Source organism: Pantherophis guttatus, chromosome 2 (genome assembly GCF_059756535.1).
Source record: "Pantherophis guttatus breed Tessera chromosome 2, ASM5975653v1, whole genome shotgun sequence".
Classification (NCBI taxonomy): Eukaryota; Metazoa; Chordata; class Lepidosauria; order Squamata; family Colubridae; genus Pantherophis; species Pantherophis guttatus.
This window is the reverse complement of record NC_142064.1, coordinates 36,443,518-36,456,527: the sequence shown is the minus strand read 5'-3', so window position 1 is coordinate 36,456,527 and position 13,010 is coordinate 36,443,518. Positions and strand designations below refer to the sequence as shown.

General features: G+C 36.2%; 1 long non-coding RNA gene across 1 annotated transcript in view; it reads right to left on the bottom strand.

The window, feature by feature from the left end:
• LOC148115075 (uncharacterized) overlaps positions 1-11,155 on the bottom strand; it is a 31,963-nt gene extending 20,808 nt beyond the window's left edge. Inside the window, exon 1 of the long non-coding RNA XR_015732106.1 lies at positions 10,577-11,155. This is a non-coding gene — a long non-coding RNA (uncharacterized LOC148115075). The remainder of the gene's footprint in view (positions 1-10,576) is intronic.
• Positions 11,156-13,010: the final 1,855 nt, after the last annotated feature.

Genomic DNA, 13,010 nt, shown 5'->3' with positions numbered 1-13,010 from the left:
AGCGCACGCCGAAGCCCCAGCAACAACAAGAGAGCCCAGGGTAGCCCCTGCCGAAGGAGGGGCTCCTGAGAAGCCCCGCCCACCCGGCTCCCACCCTTTCCCCCAATGCCCGCTGTTTATGGGAATGGCGGCATCGCAGGAAAGTGGTTTTCCTCCTTAAACGCAAGGCGAAAAAAGCCCCAAGGGAAGTGGGGGGGGGGGGGCGCCGCCGAGTCTTTTCCCCGGCTGTCATAAAGAAGAGGGAGTCAAGCTATTCTCCAAAGCACCTGAAGGCAGGAGAAGAAGCAATGGATGGAAACCAATCAAGGAGGGAAGCAACTTGGAACTAAGGAGAAATTTCCTGACAGCTAGAGCAGTTAATCAGTGGCACAACTTGCCTCCAGAAGTTGTGGATGCTCCAACACTGGAAATTTTTAAGAAGATGTTAGATAACCATTTATCTGAAATGGTATATAGGGTCTCCTGCTTGAGCAGGGGGTTGGGCTAGAAGACCTCCAAGGTCTCTTCTTCCAATTCTTGTTATTCTGTTATTCTTTCATTGTCACACACTTGCAGTCTATTTTTTTTCCTAATTGCCCTTGTCTGCCGAATTCGACTTTAAGCACCGGTTTTTAAAGTGTTTTTTTTAAACAACAAAACTTTTTAAAGAATTTGAGGGTGAGCATGATGAATGTCTTAAAATGCAAGCGTTTGGTTTGAAGGATTTTCAGAATGGGAAAGTACGCTCATGTAATTTCATTAAAGAAAGAATCAGAGCTTATTTCGTTTTACACCCTTTGGGAGAACGATTAAAAATAGTTTTCAGTTCATATGCATTTGCATTTATTCCCTTACAACAATTGTATTAAAAATGCATTAAAAGTAGATTTTCCTGTTGTCTAAATAATTTGCTATTCAATAATAATAATAATAATAATAATAATAATAATAATAATAATAATAATAATTTTATTTCTATAAAGGACTCAGGGCGGTGTACAGCCTATTAAAAGCACAAGACAAACATCAATTAAAATAATTTAAAATTATTAAATAATTCGGCTCAATTTAAAACCCCAGAAATTTAAACCCCAATTTAAAATTATTATGTTGATAGCCCGGCCTGGCGGAACAACGGGGTCTTGAGTGCACAGCGAAATACCCGGAGGTCAGAGATCTTACGCATTTCCGGGGGCAGTTCATTCCACAGGGCTAGGGCTCCCACAGAGAAGGCCCTCCCCCTGGGTGTCGCCAGCCGACATAACTTGGCTGATGGCACCCTGAGGAGACCCTCTCTGTGGGAGCGAACTGGCCGGTGGGAGGCTATTGGTGGCAGAAGTCGGTCTCGAAGGTACCCTTTAGTTTTCATGTTAAATATTTTTTAAACTCTTTATATTTAATATAGTTGTTGTAGTCTGGTTTGGGAGCAGGCTGGAAAGACTGTATTTTCTCCATATGATGAAGGGAAGAGGGGGCTGCTACCTACAGGCCCAACTCAATCTAAGATCCCTGTTTAGGAAATTGTAATAAAGGAGTTGTGCAAAGAAATTTTTTTTTTTTCTTCCTAATTGAGCAAAAATGGAAGATAATTGGGGAGATCAGTAATACCAACCAGTGTCCATGGATGAAACGACTGACTACATGGCATCTCCCATCAGCTGACAAAATTTACCTAAAACCCTGAAGAAACTCTGGTTTAGTTCTTAACAGCATATGTAATCTACCTACTAAGCTAATGAGTTCTACATGGATACACTGAACCATAAACTAGTAAAAGCCCACAATTCATTAAGACAGATGCACACACACATATAATACCAACTAAATTTCAGGGGATTTACAGAGGTGGTCAAAACATTAGCTATAACTGCAATCAAGGTCCTGCCCCTTTTTGGTCATCCCTCCTCCCCAATCCCCCCCAATACTTTTTCATATGGTATCAATGCTGTATCAGTTCACCATTCTATGCCTTCTAGGTATGTTGGACCTAAATCTATCAGTATGGGAATAATGAATTATATGCTGTCCTTAAAAAAAAAAGCCAAGGATCAAAACGGGGTTTAGCAGCTCCAAACTTCAAAAAACATGGATTTCAGAATTGGTTATATTTCCTTATGGTTCCATCACTTCGATGCAGGGCTTGCAAGGGTACTGCATAGATAACATATCATCAGTTCATACACAGAAATCAATACATAAGGAACTATGCAATGCTAAGTAGTTTACTAAATGTTTAGGATAAATATAGGAAAAGAGTAAGTCTTATTTTTCCCCTGCTTGTTTTGCTATCATATGTCTACTTTTAGAAAGATATAGGCACTAAGAAACTTGCTCAATGGGAGATAACAAATTGCAAGGTTATATTGTTAACGGAACAAAGTTAAGATATTTTGAGTCTCTTACTACACAGTGTTCTTCCACACTTAATCGGTTACAATATTGTACAATAAGCACAGCTTCAACAAAAATGACGAGAACAAGAAAAGTCTTGTAATACTGAAAATTTTCAGTATCTATAATAAATTTATAATTTATTAATGAAATATAACTTAAAAGAACAGTTAGAGGGAGATCCAAGCTGGAACTAAGGAGAAATTTCCTGACAGAACAATCAATTCCTCCTGGAGTGCTCCATCGCTGGAGGTTTCAAAAAAAGATCAGACAATTGTTTGGGCAGAAGATTGGACTAGAAGACTCCCAGCCCTATCATTCTATGATTCTACCAAAACCTGAACAAATCTAAGACTATATGATTAAATGGATGCAGAATATGAACATACGGATGCAAAGTGGGAATTTCAGTGGAAAAAGAATTTAAAATTTACCTTGAATTTTATTCTGAGAGCTCTGATGCAATATTTTTTACTATTGATATATCACTCTAAACCTGATTGCTAAAATGAGTAATTCTTTTTCTAAAAAAAAATACTGGAAATGTAATGAACAGATTTTGTCCATACGTTGTGGCAATGTTGTAAAGCTCAACAAAACTGAAAAATAATCCATTTGTAAAATGGAACAAATTATGAAAGATCTAGTCCCATTCTATTCTGAAATATTTTTTTAATTAAATTTTACTAAACCATTATATTCTTTCAAAATACATTGAACTGGCATTGTGTATATATTAATAGCTACAAAAAAACCCTCTACCTTCTTAACTCAGTGTTCCAAATCCAAGCTATACTTGAATTTCTTTGAAGAGTGCCATGTAGTGAAATGATACTGATAAACAAATATCTTCGATTTGGTCCATGCCTCATCTAAGATGATGGAGACAAGTGAGTTTGCTTGCATTCACAGTGATTGGGAATTTCACTCTAGGAAGTGAGTTTTGCAATCTCAATAGAAGATAGTATTTGATTTCCACCTATAGATCCCAATTCAAAACTAATAAAATAAATTTAAACCAATTACTGATTTTTATAATGTAACAGTAACATGAGCTACGGTGGTACAGTAATTAGAATGCAGTATTGCAGGTTAACTCACTGCTGACTGCCAGGAGTTTGATTCTGACCAGCTCATGGTTGATACAGCCTTCCATCCTTCCGAGGTCAATAAAATGAGGACCAAATTGTTAGGGGGAATATGCTGATTCTATAAACCACTTATAGAGGGCTGTAAAGCACTATGAAATGGTATATAAGTCTAGGTGCTATTGCTATTTAAAGCCAACTTGTTTCTCAGCCTCATTGAGAATTAATTAGTTTTTTCACTTTTTATTTCACTTACTTATTATTTTTGCATTTAGTTTAAATACATCAATAATTATCCCAAAAGCATGCAATATTGAAACAATGGTGTTTCATGTCATTTTTAAAATGATTGCTGCTATATTAAGCTTTGTCCATGACCAAAGTATTATTTTTCATTATTTAAATTGGTCACACCAATAATAATATTGTAGTGGAAAAGTTCATCTTCAGGCTAGCTTTGTTCCTTGACCACAACTGCATTTTATTAGACAGATTAACTTTTATTTTGCATTAATTTATTTAAGATATACCCATTTGCTTGAAAATAAGTTAGGTGGAAAATGACTCCTATTTAGTTACATACTCCCAAATGCTTCCCAATGCTTAGATGCCTTTGGTGCTTTTGATGATTACAGAATAATAAAATAAAAGAGTTGGAAAACCTTGGAGGTTTTCTGGTGCAACCCCTTGCTCAAGTAGGAGACCCTAAACAATTGCCTAATGACTATCTGGATTTGGATAGTATTTTTGCTGATTCCTGATTTTGGGATAGTTTTTAGTTTCTACTGTCATCCACTGCATTTATCACCCTGCTATCAGAGTAAAAGGCTGACTGGAGTCCGCCTACTTTATGAAAGTTTGGGAATGACTCTAGTTAGGTTGGAACAAGACTGTTTCTTCCTAAGGGACTGTATATGTATGTGTTCTTCCTCCAAATTATTTTAAAACTATTTTATGTATGTTTTAGTGTATTTCTTTTTCTCTGGTTTAAATTTTTTCTTATTTACATATTTGCAATCTGAATGCACCTTTTCCCATGGATTTGTATTCTCTTTTTAACTGGAGTATTAATAGCTAAAATACTTGATTAGAATGGAGAAAAACCAACTTGGTGGTCAACCTTCTATCATGGATATTTACTGGATGATTTGCTGATTTTGTCATTGTTTCTCCATCCAGCCGTCTCAAGGTTGCTTTGTTGATGGTGGAAAAATTGGAGTATGGAATGGGTAATCAAATACACATACGGTATAAGGAATTTATCTGAAGTGTATATAGCAGTATTTTATTGTCATCTGTGACATTATAAATAGGCAATATGTAGAACCACAACCAACCAATCACAAACAAACTCCAACCCAATGATTACTTGAGGGTTCTTGTATGTCTTATGAATACATAATGTTAGTTTCACAAAACATGGCTCAGTTAACCATGAGTTAACAGTAACTGAGTTGGAAGGGACCTTGGAGGTCATCTAGTCCAACCCCCTGCTCACACAGGAGACCTGTACTAGGATTTGAACCACCGAACTGGCGACCTTTCTGATCGACAAGCTCAGTGTCTTAGCCACTGAACCACCTGTGTCATGTGAACTCAGCTAAAATGTGTTGTTTTTTCTCATCTACAGAATGGTTACTTTGTTCATATGAAAGTTTGTGTACATTTAGTCAATTAATTAAAGTACAAACACCTAACCATTTAAGATATTTTCAGTTTTGCAATAGTCCTTCTGTTAAAGATACAGTCTTTATTTTGAAGCCCAGTAAAGTCACGGAGTGAATTTTAATTGATTTAAATGGAGCAGACTGTTATTGCATATAACTGGCATATTTTACCAACCCTGGGGGAACCAGATGCAATCCTGATATAAACAGCTCATGAGAGTCAAAAGGGCTGCGTTTGTTTATTTCTAGACTCTCCAGCGCTGTGTTGAGAGGGGATGAAGCCTGACTGAAGGAATGAACAAGACACTAGATTTCCATTAAAGAAAGGCTGACCACATGTTTTTTGTTGAATGCTCTGAGTCTTCTAAATGCTGATTTAAATTCTTACACTATGTTCTTGCTTGCTATCATATATTTAGGCATTTATCTGAACGTAAAACACATCTTTTTGAAAACCTAATGTTTTCCATTTGTCATCAAATTAGGCTACTTCTGGTTGCATGCCCATCAGCTATTTGGTGGGGAGTGAAGCAGTGAAGCCAAAAATTAGACACTTCAACTCAGTTTTTACTTTTGGCAACTGCCTTCTCTATTCCCCACCACCACAAAGTTTTTTTAGCAGGATTTTTCCAAAATGGTTTGCCAGTTCATCCTTCCTAGAGTTAAGAGAGAATGTCTGGCCCAAGCTGACTTTATGCATAAGGAAGGACTAGAATTCACATTCTCCTGCTTTTTAGCCTAAACCCTTAACCACTACACCAATATGGAGTTTCCTTAAGAGTAGAAGTTATGTTAATATAATCTATCTTGCTTCAGGACAGCATTTGCTGCAGTACTCCATGGTTTACAAACTGATTAACTGGCATAAGGTAAAGGTAAAGGTTCCCCCGCACATGCGTGCTAGTCGTCTCCGGCTCTAGGGGGCGGTGCTTATCTCCGTTTCTAAGCTGAAGAGCCAGCGTTGTCCAAAGACGTCTCCGTGGTCATGCGGCTGGCATGACTAAACACCGAAGGCTCATGAGCGCTGTTACCTTCCCACCATAATGGTCCCTATTTTTCTACTTGCATTTTTTATGTGCTTTCAAACTGCTCGGTTGGCAGAAGCTGGGACAAGTAATGGGAGCTCACTCCGTTACATGGTGCTAGGGATTCGAACCGCTGAACTGCCAATCTTCTGATCGACAAATTCAGTGTCTTAGCTACTGAGCCATGGCGTCCCTTTTAACTGTGGCATAGATGGCATGAAAATAATGGATCCACATTATATATATAGATATATAGTTGGTATATTTGAGAATGCTGATTGCTGGTTCATCTCCAGATTATATAGGCATATCAAATAAGGTGCCACAAGGATCAGTCCTAGATTCACTGTTTTCCATTACTTTTCTTAACTTTTATTAATGATTTGAATAAAGAAATAGAGGAATTGTTTATTGAACTGGTAGATGACAGAAAATTGGGCAAATTCAAAATTATCTTGGTAACTTGGAGAAGTAAGTAAGAGAATGAAATTAAAGTAAGTGCAAAATTATTCACTTAAACAAAAATCTGATGGACAGATATAAAAAAGAAATAACTGGCTTACAATTAAGGTATTTATGAAAAAAATCTATCAATATGAGCCAGGAATGTGAGGAGACTTCAAAAAAAATCAGGTGTGATATTAGGATCCATCAACAAAAATATATTTTCCAAATCGTGGACAGCAGTAAGTCCATTCTATGCTGCATTAGTCAGAGTGTATTTCTGAGAAAATCTGTCTAGCACAGAATAAGATTAAATTGTTAAATCCACTAAATCTATATTCTATAAAATCTATCTCTCTGCACTTGCAGAAGAGCATTCATATAATAAGACATTTTTCATCCTCACCCTCATACATTTCTCTGAACTAAGTACTTCTAGAACAATACATTCCTAAGCATGTTTATTTGGCTGTTGATTCTATTTAAATATATATTTGAGAATTGTGTATTTTTGTGTCCTTCTGAATACATTTAACATTTATTATGATGATCAGTAGCTATTTTCAGGAAGACGGCATAAAAAGTAAAGACACACTTGGATTGAATTCACTCCTAATGATTTCATAGATACATCTCCCTCACAAATCCTGTATTCTGTTTTTTTAGATTGAGATTCCTATAAATGTTTGCAAGCAGGACAAACAACAAAACGGGCATTGCAGCCTCACAATGCGAACTCTGCCCCTTTTGAAATTGCATTGTGACCCTGTACAATGTCTGTAAGCACCCTGTCTGTAAGCAGCAAAGCCTAAGTTGTGATATCTCAATGTTCATCCTGTCATTTTGACAAAATGTCAGTTGCTGTAGATACCCATAGATGCCCTGTCTGAGATGTAAAATAATCTTGTCCAATCTGGTTTCTTCCAGTTTGTCTGGACTTCATCTGACATAATTCTGCAAATTGAAGTCTAACATATCTGGAGGAGGCCAGATTGGGAAAGGCTGACATAAAAGGTAACCAGATCTTAAGTTAAAAAAAAATACTTTTCCGTCACCCAAGCACATTGCTTCCTTATGCTTTCCTTTCTTAAATCTTAACTGGTAAAACTTCAACATTGCAAAAACAGTTTTTCTTCTAAACAGACATACACAGTGGTTTACCCTACAAATCGCATTATATTTTATGCCATGATTTCCAACATTAAAGCAAATTAAAAGTATTTTATCCACTACTTCCTTAGAGTTGAATTTATCAAAACAAATATGGATTACTATTCGTAACCAATTATGAGTCTTATTCAGTATGTCTTATTCTCAAATAAGAAAATAAAGGATTGTAACTTTAATGTTCATGTTGATTTCAATGTACAGTATGATAATATCTATTAAAACCCATGGGCCCTGATATTGTCCATATCCGATCCATAGGATTGCCCATATCTATCAAAGATTTCTCATACTAAACGAACCTTTTCTAATGTCACAGCTTCCACCTATGTTGAGCTACAATTCTATCTTCCATCAGAGCACTGAATGGTTTTTCTGAAGAGAGATGAGATGGACCAGGCCAAATCTAAATGTGGCTAAAAAAATGATTTAATGAGATAATGTCAACACAATTATGTTGCAATTTTTGGAGGAGTTCTAGGAATTGTACTCAAAATTTCAGAGGGCTTCATGCAGTCCTAATGCCTGAATCTGAACGCCTGAGTCTTGTAGTTTTTAATAGTGCAAGAAGAGCACAAAATCAATACAGCAAGCATCTTACATTCACTGTAGCATAATTCAAAGTTCTTCTATTATTAATAGAATTGCAGGAAAAGGAAGAAAAACCTCCTTCGAATCAAGTGCTAGTGACTTCATGGACAACCCCATGTAGTTTTCTTGACAACCGTGCCCAAGTGGTTGATTCCCTTTGCCTTCTGGGATTTTTAAAGATTTTCCCGTCTAGCCTACAACCTTCGAAAGCTCTGTGGTGCACAATTGAAATATCTTTCCCAGAAGTCTTCAAGGCTCTATTTATGCTGTTCTTCTATATTTTAATATGTCCCCAGATCACTGTGTGAATAATATTTTACTTTTACAATTCGCCATAATGAAAAGTTCAGTGCTGCAGACCTCCTTCAATTCCTTTTCCTTGTCTTTAAGCTCATTCTAATATCCAGCTCTTCAGTAAAAACTTTTCTCCCAGACACCTAATGGGTCATACCAAATGATCCTTGCTGTATATTGCATAAGATTATTTACTCCTGCTGTGCATTGCTTCCCTTTTCAATGCCACCTAATCAGTACTCCTCTTATAATCCCCATACGAAAGGATTTCAAAGTCTATGCAGTATTTCAGTAGTTTTCAGTAATATTTCACAGAAATATTGATATACAGATGTGAAAAAATGCAAGGCATGTTTAAGACAGAAAAAGAGCTACATTGACTTGTTTTCTTTTTCTTCTTTCTTTCTATTAAACTTACATCTTGCTTTCATATTATACAATTCAAGGCAACCTACATGATGCTCCTTCCTTCTACTTTTCCTTCTACTTTTCCCACAACAACAACCTGTGAGCTAAGTTAGGTGAGACAGAATGACTGATCCAGCTCACTTGTGAGATTAGGGCAGGCAGTCCAAAGCACTTTATGTGTAATTTACTTAAGCAGAGCACTGAACTATACTGTAGGTAAGCAGCTATGATGTGCCAAAAAAAAAAAAGAAAAGAAACTTTCTGAAATGGTTGAAACAAGGTTGAGATCATCTTCTCAGAAAAAAAATATGCTGAATAAGTATAGAATCTTGGTAGAAAATTGCTACATTCTGATCTTGTTCTAGAAAATTCTAAAAGAAGGGAGAGGATGAGAATGGCGTTAGATAAGAGAAGACAAGAGTGGACCATTTAAAAGAGTAGATAAGATGTTGTGTGTTGGTGCATGTATAAAAAAGAGAGAGAAAGGTAAGTATTTACAATGTTTGCAAATCCCATAGGCATTTTTGGATGTAAAGGAAATTATTTGCTGTGTTTTCCTTTACATCCTTCATGTATACATATGATCACTGAACAATCCATACCTCTTTGAAATTGAGCAGGCTGCAAGAAAAATCCACAGAAAGAAAAATTGTGCCTGCACATTTCATAACTCTGTTAAAAACCAAAAATGTGACAGGCAGTTTTCCCTTCTTAAAAAACAGAACAGAACAAAAACTATAAAGGTGCTTTATAGTTTTAGTTTCACTCCTAAATAAAAGTTTCATTTTGTTCTGTTTTTAAATTGCAGTTGCCCATGATTTTCCATTGCTAATTAAGGGAAGAAATAAATGGAACAATCTCTAATTTGATCTGAATCTAACAGGTTATTTTATGAAATGCCAGTTAGAGAGAGAGACATCAAAACTTTGTGATCAGTACACATCCTTTCATTTTATATCTTTCCATCCATCCATCCATCCATTCATCCATCCATCCATCCATGTTCACCAGATGGCCATGCTATCTGTAACTGATCCTAGACTAAGTCATCTGGGGCCACAAGATCACAACAGATACTGTGTCTGTGTCTGTGTACGTATATATGTGTGTGTGCATATGTGTATATATAGTCTTTAATCATAATTAAATAATTGTAATTAAACAAACATGTTTAAAAAAGCATTTATAATATTTGGAACATATGTTTGTAAAACAAATCCAGAACCTCTATTTCATAATAAAAATCAAATCAAGCCTATCTAATATATTTTTTAAGCATCAGTTCTTATAAATTATAAATCTATAATTTATAGATTAATTAATCTATTATACATGTATTAATAAATCTATATTATAGATTTGTTATGTTATATTATAACGTAAATAATGTATTGAATCTTCTAGGTATGAGGAAAGGGCGGAATTAAAATGTGGCAATAGCAAATTATTACTAGCATATTACAAAACATTTTTACACATACAAAATGGCAGTTGAGAAGACAGAAAAATAATTTCTTCTTACCAAGGAAAGCAGCATCTTTGTTCATTCACAGATAGGTATAGATTATCCATGTTTTGTGAATCTAGGTCTATTCAGCTGGTTCACTTCTTTCAAGAAGTTCCCTTGAATCTTACTCCCTCTTGGTTATTTTCAGTTATGCATCAAAATCAGACAAATTCCAGACCCAAAAAAGGCAGATTTAACAGATTCAGGATATGTCTAAACTGAAGCAGAATTTTCTGAGTGTAAAATGGAAGATCTGCAGGCATGTCCTGGACAGAAGGCTAGCATACAAATCTGCCTGAGTGACAGAAAAGAAGATGGAATCACAGATTTCGTAAACGGAACTATAAAATAATGTTCATATTTTAATAAACATCTGTGAAGCTGCTTCTTTGGCTTGAAAAGCCACCCACCCAGTGTTTCTTTCATAATGTTGGCAAGCTGTTAAAACAAGGAAGTGCAAAGCTTTCTGCTCAAATGTATTTCCTTAACGTTGAAACTTAACTTAGATTGTGTCCATTTTTAAATAGCACATTTATGAACATGGCAGCTGGTTTAAAAAAGAATTGGCTGGTTCGGTGACTGTTATGACTTCAGTCCCTGCTCTTTTCACTAAAGAAAATGTAACCCTTTAACTGGATTGCCACATTATGTTCTTCAGTTAAATGCTTTCTTTAAAAAAAAAAAAAAATTCTGGAAACCATTTGCAGCCTTTAACAACTTTCATATTTCTTCAGTCTTTACTTCCCTGAATTTCTCTGTGACTAATTAAAAGAGTCAATTGTTGTAAATAGGGTTATTGGATTATGCTGCAAGTATTTATTGTTCTGTGGTTTCTTTGACACAGCTATGCAAGAGTCTACACACTTCAGAAGAGCTTGTAAAAAGAAAAAGAATACCAAGCATGTATTACAAATTGACTAAAAATATAGGTAACCAGTACTTTAATGTTTAATGTACTATCAACATAATAAAAGTATAAAAATTGTCAGATATTTTTTCAGGGTGAAAAATGTCCCTCATAAAATACATGAATTGTTATAAGAGATCATTGTTCCCAGCAATGAACAACAAAAATCCTTCCCTATGTTGTTTCTCAAGCTTACTGATCAAACATGATTTGGGAGTGGTGCTTATTCAAGCTCACTTAACCTAGCTATCTCATACAATTCTTTAAACACGTGTACATAGTAGCTGGGTTCACATAATTCATTAGACTAGATTTAAATGGGGTAGTTTGTTTTTGACCTACAGTGGGTTGGAAAATCCAGTTGTTGATACAGCATGTTGATTGAACTGATCATTATGTTACCTGATCATATCAAGTTATTTGTTATGTCACAAATGCATGTCACAAATGCATCAATCGGGTTTTGTTCCTGCAAGTTTAAGGTTAAATAATATTTGATTCAAATCTCAGAATAGGGGAAAGGTAGCTATTTTAAACTACAGGTAGAATGGAATCTTAATGCCCTTTACTGATTCTAATTGCAGAATGATAATAGTAGGGACTCCACAGTGGTGGGTTGCTACCGGTTCGCCCCAGATCAGGCGAACCAGTAGAAGCGACGGTGGGAGACTCCGCCCACCCGCCCGAATGCTTCTGCACATGCGCAGAAGTGGCCCATGTGCAAAAGCAGTGCCGCATGAGTCGCACGTTGCTACTGGTGTGCCCAAAAGCAAACCAGTAGCAATGGGGCTTGAAACCCGCCCCTGGGACTCCCCCCCCCATCCTCAGCCTTTGCTATTAATCCACTATTGAGTCTGTGTGGGTTTGGTCACACTTACTTTATTATTATGAATGTGATATAAGTCAAGAGGCAGATTTTGCCAGCTAAACGTAACCCTTTCCCAGTCTTGGTCTATTTCTTACTCAATTGAAGACTATTCTATGCAATGCCTCTTTCCATTTGATTAAGAAAAATGAAGATCCAGATTCTACTGTTCTATAATACCTTCCTTGAGTGTTCTTAAAATTTATCATCCTGTCCTGATTTCTGATTTGACCATCCTTGATATCTCTCAATAGCATTAAATAATGCATGCCTTGATAACAGCTGAGATCCAAATTTCAAGACAGAAGCCAGACCAGAAATTTCCAAAGTAGAAACTAACTCAAATTGGGCCTAAAGAGCAGGGTGTATGTCACTGGGTGTACACATTGGTTTATCATACCAATTTCCCACTGCCATGCAAATTGAAAAGCTTTGGGGTGTTGTTCGGCATAGATCCCTGGCAGGTCCTTGATGTATTCTCATGGCAAGCCACAATATCACATTAAGCTGCAGAAAGTGGGACACCTTCAAATACTGGCCATTTTGATTGCCCGGGCCCTATTAATGTAAGAAACAGCTGACAAACTTTGCAGGAGTTAAAATGGCAAAGTGCAAAGGCTGTTGAGCACAGGTTATGGAACTCATCCAAAATGTTTCCTTAAAGTTAATGTTTGGAT